At 39.4% G+C, this 16,082-nt stretch overlaps 1 long non-coding RNA gene across 1 annotated transcript; it reads right to left on the bottom strand.

The window, feature by feature from the left end:
* Positions 1 to 4,033: 4,033 nt before the first annotated feature.
* LOC115513634 lies at positions 4,034 to 15,684 on the bottom strand. The gene is made up of 3 exons (XR_003968761.1): positions 15,580 to 15,684; positions 7,246 to 7,248; positions 4,034 to 4,046 (listed from the first exon to the last, which is right to left on the bottom strand). It is a non-coding gene; the product is annotated as an uncharacterized LOC115513634 (long non-coding RNA).
* Positions 15,685 to 16,082: the final 398 nt, after the last annotated feature.

The following is a 16,082-nucleotide window of genomic DNA, read 5'->3' as shown; positions in this document are numbered from 1 at the left end:
CAAACAGATCTTTTATCTCTTCAGTTAAGTTTATTCCTAGGTATCTTATGGTTTTCGGCGCAATTGTAAACAGGATCAATTCTCTTTCTCCTGCTTCATTATTAGTATATAGAAATGCAACAGATTTCTGTGCCTTGATTTTATATCCTGTGACTTTGCCGAATTCATGTATCAGTTCTAGCAAATTTTGGTGAATCAGGTTTTCCACGTAGAATATCATGTCATCTGCGAAGAGTGAAAGTTTGACTTCTTTTTTGCCAATTTGTTTTTTTGGTTTTTTTTAAATGTTTTTATTTTTGAGAGAGAGAGAGAGAGAGAGAGACAGAGCATGAGTGGAGGAGGGGCAGAGAGAGAGGGAGACACAGAATCTGAAGCAGGCTCCAGGCTCTGAGCTGTCTGCACAGAGCCCAACACGGGGCTCGAACTCACGAGCTGTGAGATCATGACCTGAGCCGAAGTCAGACACTTAACTGACTGAGCCACCCAGGCACCCCTTTTCTTGCCAATTTGTATAACTTTTATTTCTTTTTGTTGTCTGATTGCTGAGGCTAGGACTTCCAGTCCTATGTTGAACAACAGTGGTGAGAGTGGATATCCCGTCATGTTCCTGACCTTAGGGGGAGGCTCTCGGCTTTTCTCCACTGAGGATGATATTAGCTGTGCATTTTTTGTATGTGGCCTTTATGATGTTGAGGTACGTTCCTTCTACCCCTATTTTTTTGAGGGTTTTTATCAAGAAAGTTTGCTATATTTGGTCAAATGCTTTTTTCTGCACCTATTGGGAGGATCATATGGTTCATATCCTTTCTTTTATTAATGTGGTGTATCATGTTGATTGATTTACAAATATTGAACCCATCCTGATGCCCAGGAATAAATTCATGGTGAATAATTCTTTTAATACACTGTTGGATTTAATTTGCTAGGATCTTGTTGAGAATTTTTGCATCCAGGTTCATCAGGGATAGTGGTTTGTAGTTCTCCTTTTTAGTGGGGTACTTTGACTTTGGAATCAAGGTAATGCTGGCTTCATAAAATGAGTTTGGAAGCTTTCCTTCCAGTTATATTTTTTGGGAACAGTTTGAGAAGAATAGGTATTAACTCTTCTTTAAATGTCTGGTAGAATTCCCCTGGAAAGCCATCTGGCCCAGTACTCTTATTTTTTGGGAGATTTTTGATTACTGACTCAATTTCTTTGCTGGTTATGGGTCTATTCAAGTTTTCTATTTCTTTGAGTTTCAGTTTTGGTAGTTTGTATGTTTCTAGGAATTTGTCTGTTTCTTCCAGATTGCCCTGTTTGTTGGCATATAATTTTTCATGGTATTTTCTTACAGTTGTTTGTATTTCTGTGGTGTTGGTTGCGATCTTTTCCCTTTCGTTTGTGTTTTATCTATTTGGGTCCTTTCTCTTTTCTTTTTGATAAATCTGGCTAAGTTTTTATCAATTTTGTTAATTCTTTCAAAGAGCTGGCTCTCTCATTGATCTGTTCTGGGTTTTTTTTGTTTGTTTCTATATCATTTATTTCTGCCCTAGTTTTTATTATTTCCCTTCTATTGCTGGCTTTACGCCATATTTGCTGTTCCTTTCCTAGCTTCTTTAGGTGTAAGGTTAGATGGTGTATTGGGGATCTTTCTTGCTTCTTGAGATAGGCCTGTATTACAATATGCTTCACTCTTAGGACTGACTTTGCTGCATCAGAAAGGGTTTGGACTGGCATGTTTTCATTTTCATTGGCTTCCATGTATTTTTTTATTTCTTCTTTAATTTCCTGGTTAACTCATTCATTCTTTAGTAGGATGTTCTGTAATCTCCGTGTATTTGAGGGCTTTCCAAATGCTTTCTTGTGGTTGACTTCAAGTTTCATAGCATTGTGATCTGAAAATATGCATGGTATAATCTTTTTGTACCTGTTGAGGGCTGATTTGTGGCCAGCTGTGTGATCTGTTCTGGGGAATGTTCCACGTGCATTCAAGAAGATATGTATCCTGCTGTTTTAGGGTGAAATGTTCTGAATGTATCTGTTAAGTCCATCTGGCCCAGTGTCTCATTCAAAGCCATTGTTTCCTGTTGATTTTCTGCTTAGATAATTTGTCCATTGTTGTAAGTGGAGTATTAAAGTCCCCTACTATTATTATTATCAATGGGTTTCTTCATGTTTGTAATTAATTGATTTATGTCTTTGGGTGCTCTCAGGTTGGTGGCATAAATATTTACAATTGTTAGATTTTCTTGACAGATAGACCCCTTAATTATGATGTAATGCCCTTCTTCATCTCTTGTTACAGTCTTTGTTTTAGAATCTAGTTTGTCTGGGATGCCTGGGTGATTCACTTGGTTAAGCACCTGACTTCAGCTCAGGTCATGATCTCACAGTTTTTGAGTTTGTGCCCTGCATCAGGCTCTCTGCACAGAGCCTGCTTCAGATCCTCTGTCCCCTCTCTTTGCCCCTCCCCCACTAACACACTCTCTCTTTTCCGCTCAAAAATAAATGTATTTTTTAAAAAATAAATTCCAGTTTGAGGGCGCCTGGGTGACTCAGTCAGTTGAGCGTTCCACTTCAGCTCAGGTCATGATCTCACAGTTCATGAGTTCAAGCACTGCGCCAGGCTCTGTGTGGACAGCTCGGAGCCTGGAGCCTGCTTTGGATTCTGTGTCTCCCTCTCTCTCTCTGCCCCTCCCCAGCTTGCATTCTGTCTCTCCCTCTCTCAAAAATAAATAAACATTAAAAAAAATTTTTTTAAATACTAGTTTGTCTGAAATAAGCATGGCTATCCTGTCTTTCTTTTGACATCCATTAGCATGATAGATGGTTCTCCATCCCCTTACTTTCAATCTGCAAGTGTCTTTAGGTCTAATGAATCTCATGTAGGCAGCATATAGATGGATCTTTTTTTATCCATTCTGATACCCTGTGTCTTTTGGTGCATTTAGTCCATTTACATTCAGAGTGATTCTTGAAAGATAGGAATTTAGTGCCATTGTGTTACCTGTAGAGTTGGTGTTTCTGGTGATGTTCTTTGGTCCTTTGTAGTTTTTGTTGTTTTGGTCTCCTCTCCTCCTTCTTCTTCTCCTTCTTCTCCTCCTTCTCTTTCTCCTCATCCTCCTTCTCTTTCTCCTCATCCTCCTCCTCTCCACCCAGAGTCCCCCTTAAAATTTCTTGCAGGACTTGTTTAGTGGTTACTAACTCTTTTAGTTTTTGTCTGGGAAACTCTTTATCTCTCCTATTCTGAATGATAACCTTACTGGATAAAGTATTCTTGGCTGCATATTTTTCCCACTTAGCACGTTGAATATTTCCTGCCACTCCCTTCTGGCGTGCCAAGTTTCAGTGGCAGGTCTGCTGCTAACCTAATGTGTCTACCCTTGTAGGTTAAGAGCCTTTTGTCCCTCACTGCTTTCAGAATTCTCTCTTTATCTTTGTATTTTGCAAGTTTCACTATGATATGTTGTGGTGTTGACCTGTTTTTCTTGATTTTGAGGGGACTTCTCTGTTCCTCTTGGACTTGAATGTCTGTTTCCTTCCCCAGATGGGAAAGCTCTCAGCTATAATTTGTTCAAATAATCCTTTTCCTGTTCTTCTTCTGGGACACCAATGAAACGGATATTGTTTCATTTTATGGAATCACTAAGTAGCCTGTCTCCCTTTGTGCTCTAATAGTTCCCTTTCCCTCTTCTTTTCAGCTTCATTATTTTCTATAATTTTATCTTCTCACCTATTCTCCCTTCTGCTTCTTCAATCCTCATTGTGACTGTATCCAGTCAGTTTTACACCTCAGTTATAGCATTTTTTATTTCAGTCTGACTAGTTTTTAGGTCTTTGATCTGCAGCAAGGGTTTCTGTGGTGTCTTCTATGCTTTTTTTCGAGCCTAGCTAGTAGTTTTATGACTGTTCTAAGTTCTTGTTCAAATATATTGCTTAGATCTGTTTTGAGCAAGTCCCTGGCTGTGATTTCTTCTTGACCTTTCTTTTGGGGAGAATTCCTCCATTCTGTCATTTTGGCTAAAGTTTCTGTCTTGTGTGTGTTCTAGAAACCTGTTAATGTTTCCTGCACCTGAGAGTAATGCTATATTAGAAAGGGGTCATACACTGTTGAGGGCCTGGCACTCCAGGAAGTATTTCTGGTGTATGTTGTGTGTACTCTGCTGTTGTGTTTTGGCTGCTCTTTCCCCCAGGTCAGTCCTCTGCAGAACAACTCCTGCTTGCGGTGGGGAGTGTTTGGACCTTTCACTAAGTGTGCTTTGATTTGTTTGTTAGAATAAGCCAGGGGCGCCTGGGTAGCTCAGTTAATTGACTGTTGATCTTGGCTCAGGTCATGATCTCATGGTTTCCTGAGTTAGAGCTCCACGTCAGGCTTTGTGCTGACGGTGCACAGAAACTGCTTGGGATTCTCTCTCTCCCTTTCTCTCTGTCCTCCCCTGCGCTTGCTCTCTCTCTCTCTCTCTCTCTCTGTCTCTGTCTCTCTCTCTCTCTCTCCCTCTCAAATAAACTTAAAAAAAAAAAAAAAAGAATAAGCCTCATACCTGCTACACTCTCTCTCTTCAACCTTGGAGATCCTTCTGCTACTCTGCAGGTTGATTTTCTGGGTGTTCCAAGTGACCTGGCCTCAATACACATGCGTTTGAGGGACAAGGAAAGCCCTGTTTCTCCACCATCCTAACTCCTCCCCAACAATATACTATTTAGAGATACAGATGTGGCAAAGCTATAATGAAAGTCAAAGGAATAATAATTTTTTTAAACTTCAGATGAATGATTCTCTAGGAGGGGAGGCAAAGCATTGTATTTGGGAAGAACCATGCAGATGGCTTCAAAGGTGGTGGTAAAATTTTATTAAGCAGGTGACACGTACAGAATGTTTATTTGTCTTTATGCTATATATTTTTTGTACATGTAAAATGGTTCATAATTTATAAAAATTTTAAATCATTGAGATGCAATTCATGTACTGTACAATTCACTCATTTAAAGTGTATAATTTAGGGGCTCCTGGGTGACTCAGTTGGTTAAGTGTCAACTTCAGCTCAGGGCATGATCTCACGGTTCATGAGTTCAAGCCCCACATTGGGCTCCATGCGGACAGCTCAGAGCCTGGAGCCTGCTTCAGATTCTGTGTCTCCCTGCCCTGTGTCTCTCTCTGCCCTCCATGCTTCATATTCTGTCTCTCTCTCAAAAATAAACATTAAAAAAAATTTTTTTTAAATCTAAGTGTATAATTTAATGGTTTTTAGTCCATGCAGAGATAGGTACAACTAACACGAGTCAATTTTAGATCATTCTCATAACCTCAAAAGGAAACTCCCTTTAGTTGTCAGCCTCCTACATTCCCACCCACCTTCCCTGACCCTAATCTACTTTCTATCCCATATATTTGTCTTTTCTGGACAGTTCATGTAAATGGAATCATGTAATATTTAGACTTTGTGACTGGCTTCTTTCACTCAGCATAATGTTCTCAAGGTTCGTCCAAGTTGTAGCATGGGTCAGTACTTCATCCCTTTTTATGGCTGGCACAATAGGTAAAAATTGATTTGTCTAAGGCCCGCCTGAGTGGCTCAGTTGGTTAAGCATCCAACTTCAGCTCAGGTCGTGATCTCACAGTTTGTGAGTTTGAGCCCCACGTCGGGCTCTGCTGACAGCTCGGAGACTGGAGCCTGCTTCGGATTCTGTCTCTCCCTCTCTCTCTCTCTCTGCCCCTCCCTCACTCACACTTTGTCTCGCTCTCTCTCTCTCTCTCTCTCTCTCTCAAGAATAAACAAGCATTAAAAATTTTGTTTTTAAAAACTGGCTTGTCTTTAATGCTGGTGCTTGGAGTAAAATAGCTTAATTAGAGGGAAATGAGAAAGATGAAGATTTCTCTGCAGATTCTAAAGGATCTTAAACTACTTGTAGGATCTCTAGAGGTGGATGGCACTGGTTCTCATTCCAGAACATGACTTCCTTTTTTCCAAATTTGTGGAATACAAAGCTGTGGGGCAAATGTTTGATTCCCAAGCAAATGTGAATGGGGAGAGTGCAGAAGAGTTATTTCAGGAGGAAAAGCAGACAAGATCTGATGGAAGAGACGGGAGGGGTGAGGAGGGAGGCGGAGAGCTATCTGCAGTAGAAGGAACAGAGCTACAAGAATAAGAGGTGGAAGGACAGCTTGGACAGACTAAAGGGAAGGGAGATGGTGATGAGGTGAGGACATTGGATAAGAGAAATCCCTGAATTCTCCCATAGCTGGTGGCATCACCCTGGGGCTGGGGAGTAGGGCATGGCTGAGTCTTAGAAGGGGTGGGTATACAGGTGGCATCAGTGTGCTTCTGGACTTCCAAAGCACCACATGTGGAACGTATCTGTATTTGGCCTCTATGTGCATTGGAAGTATTCACTTATTCAATCAACAAGCTCTTAATTAAGCTCCTGCCAGGTGCCAAACACCATGCTAAGCCCCAGAGAGACTATGTGTCTGCCCCAGCCTGTGGGGGACTTGCCATCTCACGGGAACAATATTTGCTATTTCTTTTCCACCTTCGCACAGTTCCTAGAAGTGTATCTTCATAGAATGGGCAAATTGCAACTATTATTAGTAATTGAAGAAAGGAAGCTTTTTACATTCAGAGTTTTTACAAAAATGCAATATGTAAGATGTTCAACTATATATCTTTGGCTTTGAAGCATACAAACAAAATTTAAAAAGTGAAAAACTAATTGTATAGTATTAAAGGTTCACATTGATTTCAGTGGGAATTTTTCTTCTCATAAAGAGTATACTTAGGAACTTGAAAAGTTTACAAAAGGAGGAGCAGGAAAAAACACATAATAAGTGACACATGCTTTTATCATTTTCCTGCATTTCACATTGCTGTGATGATTAATATATACATGGATTTATGGATCTGAAAGTTTTTCAATGACTCATCTGTTTACAATTAAAATGTGGATTTCATCTCCTTTATCCCTCTTTAATTCAGTCATATCCCCAAGCACCCATCAATGCACTGCTGTGTGGAAACTAGGCTTCTCTCCTTGAAGATACTGTTTATTGGAAAAGTAAAAGAAAAAAAGTTGCCTTGCATCAGCTAACGCTGGCCATTATGCTTGCTTTCACTAAAGAGTGTTATTATTTAGTGTTTTTGTGAAGATTTGCTCTCTTCAAGCATCCCAGCCCTGTCTGGATTCAGCGCACAATCCCATTTCAATACCAGCAATGGCAGTGGGAACTGTCGCAGTCGAATGCTCCGTGTGGACTGAGTCCTGGGAACTTACTGGAATTGTTGAAAGTTAGGTCTCTTTTTCACATGTCTGTGAAACTTAGCTGCAGCTCCATTCATTATGTTCTTTTCCCCAGCTGTGGCCTGCAATTAGTATTTCTTTCTTCCTTTTTTTAAAATAAAGACTCTGACTCCGTTTTTGTAACGTTTATTTATTTTTGAGAGAGAGAGTGCCAGCGGGGGAGGGACAGAGACACACACACACACACACACACACACACACACACACACACACACAGAATCTAAAGCAGGGTCCAGGCTCTGAGCTGTCAGCACAGAGCCCGACTCATGAACAGCAAGATCATGACCTGAGCCGAGGTCAGACGCTTAACTAACTGAGCCATCCAGGCACCTCACAATTAGTATTTCTGATAGTAGAAACTAAAAATGCTGGTAAGCCACAGAAACAAAAATCCTTTGGTTTGTGAGAGCTTCAAATTTCATTTCAGTCTCATTCCTTAATCACCCTAGAGGAAGAATATCTATGAAAAATGGAAATATCAGGCCCTAAGCCAATCCATGAAAAGCTGTCTAAGTAGTAAAGGTCTGGAGCCAAGGACAGCCTCTTCACAGTGCTTCTGCAACCCCCATGCAGAACAACCCCAAGCACAATGTTGAAATGAATGCATTTTATTTTGAATATTAAATCTTAAATTTAAAACCTTATTAAATCCTTCATTCACAAATGGAAATAGTAAAATGCCAAATTCTTTTAAAATTTTAGATTTCCTAACCTTCCTGGCCTCTGGTCCTTTGAGGAGGCAGCCTGGGCTTTGAAAAGGAGGCAGTCCTCTAAGGCAGCAATGTCTAGTAGAAATAGGACATGAGCCACATATACAGTTTTAAGTTTTCTAATCACAGAGAAAATTAGAAAAAAAAAAAAAACAGGTGAAATTGATGGTAATACTATTAATTTATTTAACCTAAATACATCTCAAATAGTATTTTAATGTGTAATCAATATAAAATTATTAATGAAATTTTTACCTTTTTTGGTACTAAATCTTTGAAGTTCACTCTATTTTACACTTTCAGTACGTGCTGAGTACTCACATGTGTTGAGAGGCAGGCACACTGAGTGCAACAGTGAGGGCTCTGACTCCCCTTGACCTACAGGAAGTGAAGTGTCACACCCCTCCCTCTCCTCCACCACCAAAGGGGAGAAAAGCACCCTGAGAGGAAGCAGAGGGGCACAAGCAGGAAGTTTCCCCAAATGGAGCACTGCTTCCCAGCTGCTTCTCGGCAGGGGCCCATTCCTCCTTCTCAGATATCAGACAGCAATGAAAGGAAGATGGGGCCCCAGGAGGAGGGAACTCCATGTCTTCAGACCTGTCCACAGCCTTGACGTCCAGAGTTTAGATTTGGAGGGACTAGATTAAAGGCAAATTTGTTATTTTGCAATTTGGGCTTGAGTCCTACGGTCAGACTCTGGTCACCTATTTCCTCTTGCAGTGTGGGGCACTATGTGAGCTTAAGCACCAATCACATACATACATGTCCACATGTATTTCTGTTTCACTCCGGAGATCCAACATTAAATAAGGGAAGAAGTTGGGACACCTGGGTAGCTCAGTCGGCTAAGCAATCGACTTTGGCTCAGGTCATGATCTCACAGCTCGTGGGTTCAAGGCCCCATCAGGCTCTGCCTCTGTGCCGACAGCTCAGAGCCTGGAGTCTGCTTCGGATTCTAGGTCTCCCTTTCTCTCTGCCCCTCCCCCACTCATGCTCTCTCGCTCTCTCTCAAAAATAAATAAAACTAAAAAAATTTTTTTAAATGAGGGAAGAAGGAAATCAGCATCTATAGTATGCCTACTATTTGCTAAGTAACTTATAATTAATATATCATTGAATCTTGACATCCTGTCTGCAATTGGTGTATTATTAGCCATTGTATAAGAAACCATCCCAATACTTTAGCTCATGATTGAGTTGGTCAGCAGTTTAACCTGGGCTCATCAGGACCAGTCTGGTCTCTGCTGGGCTCCTTCATGCACGTGTGGTCAGCAGCTGGTTGACCAGGGGACTCTACTTCTGGGGATGAGCTGGCTGTCAACTGGGCACCTTGGTTCTCTTCCTCATGGTACTTCATCCTCCAGCCAGCTAACATGGGCTTGGAGACAGCTGTATTCTGAAAGAAAAAGCAGAAGCATCTAAGACCTTTTGAGCCCATGCCCCAAACTGGCACACTGCTGTCATACCCACTGCTTTCTATTGACAAGAGCAAGTAAGACCATGTCTGATGCAAGGTTTGGAGGAAGAGTCTGCCTGTCAGTAGGGGCAGCTATAAAATCACGTTGCAAAGGTTGTGGACCACAAGGAGGAATGAAAAGTCACTGCTGTTTTTACAATCAGTATCCTTATGCTTTTTCTTGCAAATGAGGTTTATGTAACTGTTCCAAGTCAAGAAATTTGTCCAAAGCCCCACAGCTACTAAGTGGCTGGGCTGGGACCCCATATCATCTCCTGACTGCAGAGCCCTCCTGCCTCCACTAGATCACACTGCATGCAGCTTCCCTATCACCCGAGGTTCTGGAAAGTGAGGCTTCTGCAATAGAAAGAGAATTCCTTTGAGATCTGCATCCATCTTGTACTCTTCATGTTGGGAATAGTCCAGAGAATACTGAGTGAATTGGAAAGATTTGGAATAATTTAGGGAAATGGCTGAGGGCTGAGTTTAGGAAATCAAGTCTTCAGCAGTAGAGTTTTAGTTTCTAATCATAGGAGAAATTTGAAAACATGTATAATGCACTCCACGTGTTTGCAAATTCTTTTCATCCCTTTTTGGTATCTGTAGGCTATTAATGATTTTCAACACAGACTAAATCAAACTGCTGTGCCCGAAGCAACCTCTTATTCTGAAAGCAAGTGACATAAAGATAGATCTGCTAAGAAGACATTTCCTCCTGTTACAGTTTAGACAAAGAGCTGAGTAATCTGAAGTAGTCCTTTGATTTTAACAGGGCAGAGCTGTTTTCTAAGACCCCAGAGCACACATGGAAATCACAGCATATGCATCCCTGGCCCTGAATCTGTGGCCCTCACCCCGGCTGCACATTAAATCAACTGGGGGCTTTCGAAATTCACGGAACCCAAATCACAACAGATCAGTTAAATCTGAATCCCTGGGGTGGGACCTGGGCATCAGCGTTTTTTTTTAATAGCTTTTCAGGTGATCATAGTGGGTGGCAAGGCTGAAACCAACATTGGTTGGGTGAACTAGCTGCAAATAGTTTACCAAGTGTAAAAACATTCACTGCCAAGTGTAGCCTTTCAGTCTTACCTGCCATCACCTGCTCACTATCCTGTGCATGAACAGACCTCTGCTACTAGCTTTGTTCCTGTCAACACAGTTCTACGAGTATGTGTATACAAAATGCAAGGTGCTGTGCTAGGTGTCCTGGTGTCAGTACACATCTTTGGAAGGGAGGACTTTCCTGGAAAAAAATTGCATCACAAAAAATCAAAGCCATATGACCTACCAAATTTAAGCAAAAATAGAAAGACCCGGTGCACCTGGGTGGCTCAGTCGGTTGAATGTCCGACTTCAGCTCAGGTCATGATCTCACAGCTCGTGAGTTCCAGCCCTGCATCAGGCTCTGTGCTGACAGCTCAGAGCCTGGAGCCTGCTTCAGATTCTGTGTCTGCCTCTCTCTGCCCCTCCTCTGCTCATGCTCTATCTCCTTATCTCTAAAAAAAAAAAAAAAAAAAAAAAAATAGAAAGACCCTAGGCAGTCACCCAAGGTTTAGGACATTCATACTTTGTAATATTAAAATCCATCTGATATGCCACAAGCAAACATGTTTACTTTAAAACAAAACCCAACCAAATGCTGCTGTTTATTCTGAGATATTGAGGATTTTTATGCAAATATGTATTTAAATTTTAATTGACATAAACATGCATACAGGAATATATGCAGAAACCATTCACGTAAAGCTCAGTGAATTATTACAGGTTGAATACACTTGTGTAACTAAGCGCTAGAACCAGCTTCTCTCAGGCCCCCTGACAATCCTTCTCTTCCTCCCTCCTTCACAAAGGTAACTGATGTCTTAAATGGCTAACACTGTAGATCACTCCAAAAAAGTCTCTCATGCTGCCCTGTGGCAGTCAGCTCCTCCCCTCCCCTTATCCCTTGGCAACCACTGATCATTTTTCATCCCTATAATTTTTTCTTTTCTAGAATGTCATGTAAGAGGAATCATGTAATATATAGCTTTTTGAGTCTGACTTCCTTCACTTAGAGAAAAACACTTAAGATACATCCTTGTCCTTGTGTGAATCAGCTGTCTGTTCCTTTTGTTGCCAAGCAGTATCCTATTGTATGGATGTATCTGGGTTATTCGTTCACTCACCTGGTGAAGGACACCTGGTTTATTTACAGGTTTTGGAAATTACGGCTAAAGTGGCTATACATAATCACGCACAAGTTTTTAACATTAGTTTTCAATTCACTTCACTAAATACCTAGGAGTGGAATATCTGGATCATCTAATGTTTAACTTTACAAAAAACTGTTAAATTATTTTCCAAAGTCACCACCATTTTGCATTTCCAGTTCTAGTCATTCCAGATGCTCAAAAGCACTTGCTATTTGCAATTTTTTTTTAGACATTTAAAATTTTTTTCTTAATGTTTATTTTTGAGAGAGAGAGAGAGAGAGAGAGAGAGAGAGAGAGAATGGGAGAGGAGCAGAGAGAGACACACACACAGAATCTGAACCAGGCTCCAGAGCCTGACATGGGGCTTGAACCCACTAACTGTGAGATCATGACCTGAGCTGAAGTTGGACCCTTAACCGATGGAGCCACCCAGGCACCCCTAAACATTCTAATAGGTATGTTGCATCTCATTGTGGCTTCTGCTTCATTTTGAAGGAGAGTTTTGCTGAGTGAATGTGGAATCCTTTGTTGACATTGACTTTTCCTCCTGCACTTTAAAGATATCATTTCATTGTCGATTTGTCTCTTATTCTTGATGATGTATCATTTGTCATTCATATTATTATCCCTTGTATGTAATGTGGTGTCCTTCCCTGCCTGCTTTCAAGATTTTCTTATCATCTTTGGATTTTTGCAGTTTGACTATGATGTGTTAGGTTTAGTTTGATTTGTATTTTTTTTTAAGCTTCTTGGATCTAAAAATTTAGGTTTTCTACCAAATTTCAGGCTTTTAATTTTTGACAAGCTCAAAAGTAAATTCCTTTTCCTTTTATCATCTTTCTAACTTTTTATAATTTCCATTTTTCTGCTGAGTTTCCACATCATTTCATTAATTATGAGAACATTTTTCTTTACCCCCAGAAACATATTTATAGTAGCTGATTTTAATTTTTTTAATTTTTTTTTTTTTGAGAGAGAGAGTGAGCAGGGGAGAGGCAGAGAGAGAGGGAGACACAGAATCCAAAGCAGGGCCCAGGCTGTCAGCACAGAACCCAACGCAGGGTTCAAACTTATAAAACCGCAAGATCATGACCTGAGCCAAAGTCAGATGCTTAACTGACTGAGCCCCATAGTACTGATTTTAAATCCTTGTCTGCTAACTGCAACATCTTGGATATCTGAGGGATAGTTTCCACTGCCTGCTGTTTGTTTTGTATATAGAATACATTTTCCTGTTTCTTCACACATCTCATGATTTTTAAAAATTGCATACTAGACATTATCAGTGATAGTTATAGAAGACTCTGGATTCTGTTTTATTCCTTTGAAGAGTGTCAATTTCCTAGTACAGAGTTAACTTGGCTAGGCTCAAAACTCACTACAGTAGGCACAGCTGAAATCCTCTTTCAGGCTGGGCCCCTTAAAAGATGTTCTGCATATATGTAGTTTAAAGATCTATCCCTTATTTAGGGGAAACCTACATATATATTTTGGAATTTACCCCTTTGTGGCTCCCTCCCTTCCAGAATTTCTCCCCTAACTTTCCAGCAACTCTGCTAGCCCTAAAAATGTCCTTTCTGACACCACAAGTAAGACTGTGGTTTTCTGCCTACATGGGTCATGCACAGATTGTGAAGTACATTGAGGCAAAAAGACTCAAGCTTGCAAATATCTCCTGTCACAATTCCCATCATTCAAGGGTAGATTCCCTTTCTCTTCTGCTTACTTTCTGGAAATATACACACACATATAGCTTATGTGTATTATATATAGGTACATATTTCTCTTTAACTATATGTGATATTTTATCCAGATTTTATTACTGTTATCTGTGAGAGTATTAGTTCACAGGCTACATAACCATTACTGGAAGCCAGAACCTCAGTTTTCCAATTGTTTTTTTTTAATATTTATTTATTTTTGAGAGACAGAGAGACAGAGTATGAGCAGAGGATGGGCAGAGAGAGAGGGAGACACAGAATCCAAAGCAGGCTCCAGGATCTGAGCTGTCCGCACAGAGCCCAATGCAGGGCTTGAATCCACAGACTGCAAGATCATGGCCTAAGCAGAAGTTACATGCTTAACCAACTGAGCCACCCAGGTGCCCGTGTTTTTTTTTTGTTTGTTTTTAATATATATAAATGGAATTATACAGTTTATATATTTTTGTGTCTGGTTTCTTTGCTGTAACATTATGATGGTGATATTTATCCATGCACTGTATGCAGCCACAATTCGTCCATTTTTAAATACATCATTTATTTTTAAATATTGTGGTGAAATATACACAACATAAAATTTACCACTTTAAGCATTTAAGTGTACAGTTCAGTAGCATTACGTACATTCACGTTTTTATGCAACCATCACCTCCATGCACAGATTTTTTTTTATCTTATAAAGCTAAAACTCGTACCCATTGAACAATCACTTCCCATTCCCACCTCCCTTCAGCCCTGGCAACCACAATTCTACTTTCTGTCTCTGTGAACTTGACTACTCTAGGAACCTCATATGAGTAGAATCATACGGTATTTGGTTTTTTTCCATTTATTGTAGCATGTGTCCAAATTTCCTCTCTTTTTAAGGCTGAATAATATTCCATTGTATGTATTACCACATTTTATCAATTCATCCATTGATGGACACTTGGGTTTATTCCACCTTTTGGATATTGGCAATAATGCTGCTATAACCATATGTGTACATATATATCAGTGTCCCTGATTTCAGTTCTATTGGGTTAATACCCAGAAGTGGAATTATTGGATCATATGATAATCCTATTTTTAATATTTTGAGGAATCACCGTACATTTTCTATCTATAGCCAGGTTTGGTTTCACTGATTTTCTATTCTCTATTTTATTTATCTCTACTCCAGTCTTTATTTCCTTCCCTCTACTAGATTTAACATGTTCTTCTTTTTCTAATCTTTTAAATTGTAATGTTAGGGTATTGACTTGAGATCTCCCTTTGTAATATAAAAATTTATAGATATTAATTTCTCCCATAGCACTGGTTTTGCTGGGCCCATAAGTTTTGGTATATGGTGTTTTTTGTTTTCATGCATCTCTAAGTATTTTCTAATTTCCCTTATGATTTCTTCTTTGACCCATTGATTAAGAGTGTGTTGTTTAATTTCCACAAATTTGTGAATTTTCTAGTTTTTCTTCTGTATTAATTTCTAACTTTATTTTATTGTGGTCAGAGAAGATACTATATATGACAGTTATCTTTTAAAATATATTGAGATTTATCAGTGGCTTAACATTTGTGGCTCATCCTGGAGAATGTCCCACATGTACTTGAGAAGAATGTATATTCTGTTATTGTTGGGTAGAATGTTCCATATATGTCTGTTACACCTAGTTGGCTTATCACTTGTTCAGATCCCGTATTTTCTTACTTATCTTCTGTCTGGTTATTCTATCCATTATTGAGAGTGAGGTATTAAAGTCTTGAATTATCATTGTAGAACTCTATTTCTCCTTTCAATTCTATCAATTTTTGCTTCAAATATTTCATTGGTTTGTTGTTATGTACATAAATGTAATTGTTATGCTGTCTTGCTATATTGAATCTTTTATTAGTATTTTCCCTACTGATACTCTTTTTCAATTGCATTGATTTCTTCTCTAATTTTATTATTTCTTTTTTCCCGTTTACCTTGGATTTAGCTTGCTCTTCTTTTTCTAGTTTCCTAAAATGGAAGTTTACATTATTGATTTTAGATCTTCTTTTCTAATATTTACACATTCAATGATATGAATTTCCCTTAATACTTACACTTTTGATAAGTTGTATTTTCATTTTCATTTAGTTCAATTATTTTTAAATTTCCCTTGATGCTTCTTTGACCCATGTGTTATTTAGAAACATGCTATTTAATCTCCAAGTATTTCGGGATTTTTCCAGCTATCTTTCTGTTGTTTATTTCCACTTTAATTCCACTGTGGCCTGAGAGCGTACCTGTGTGATTTCTATTCTTTAAAATTTGTTAAGGTGTGTTTAATGGCACAGAATGTGGCATATGTTGAATATTTTACGTGAGCTTGAGAAGGATGTATAGTATAAGATCTGCTTTACCTTAAGTAGTCAATTAGGGCTAGTTGATTGATTATGCTGTTCCATAAGTCCTTACTGATTTGTCAATTACTGATTGTTGTTGACGTCTCTAACTACAATCGTGAATTCACCTATTTTTCCTTGCAGTTCTATCAGTTCCTACCTTGAATATTTTGATGCTTTATTATTAGGATTAAGGATTGTTATGTCTTCTTGCAGAACTCATCACTGTGCTATCACCTATGACCCGGCTTGAGAAACATGGCCTCTTACTTGGACACAAAACACTGAGCTAAATGGTGCTGCCAGTGTATAAGCAGCATAACATCTCCTGACCTTATGGAAATGAATATTCTGGGATATGAAACTGAAAAAAAT

This window comes from Lynx canadensis, chromosome B2, assembly GCF_007474595.2.
Source record: "Lynx canadensis isolate LIC74 chromosome B2, mLynCan4.pri.v2, whole genome shotgun sequence".
NCBI classification, from domain to species: domain Eukaryota; kingdom Metazoa; phylum Chordata; class Mammalia; order Carnivora; family Felidae; genus Lynx; species Lynx canadensis.
This window is presented reverse-complemented; position numbering and strand designations above follow the sequence as displayed.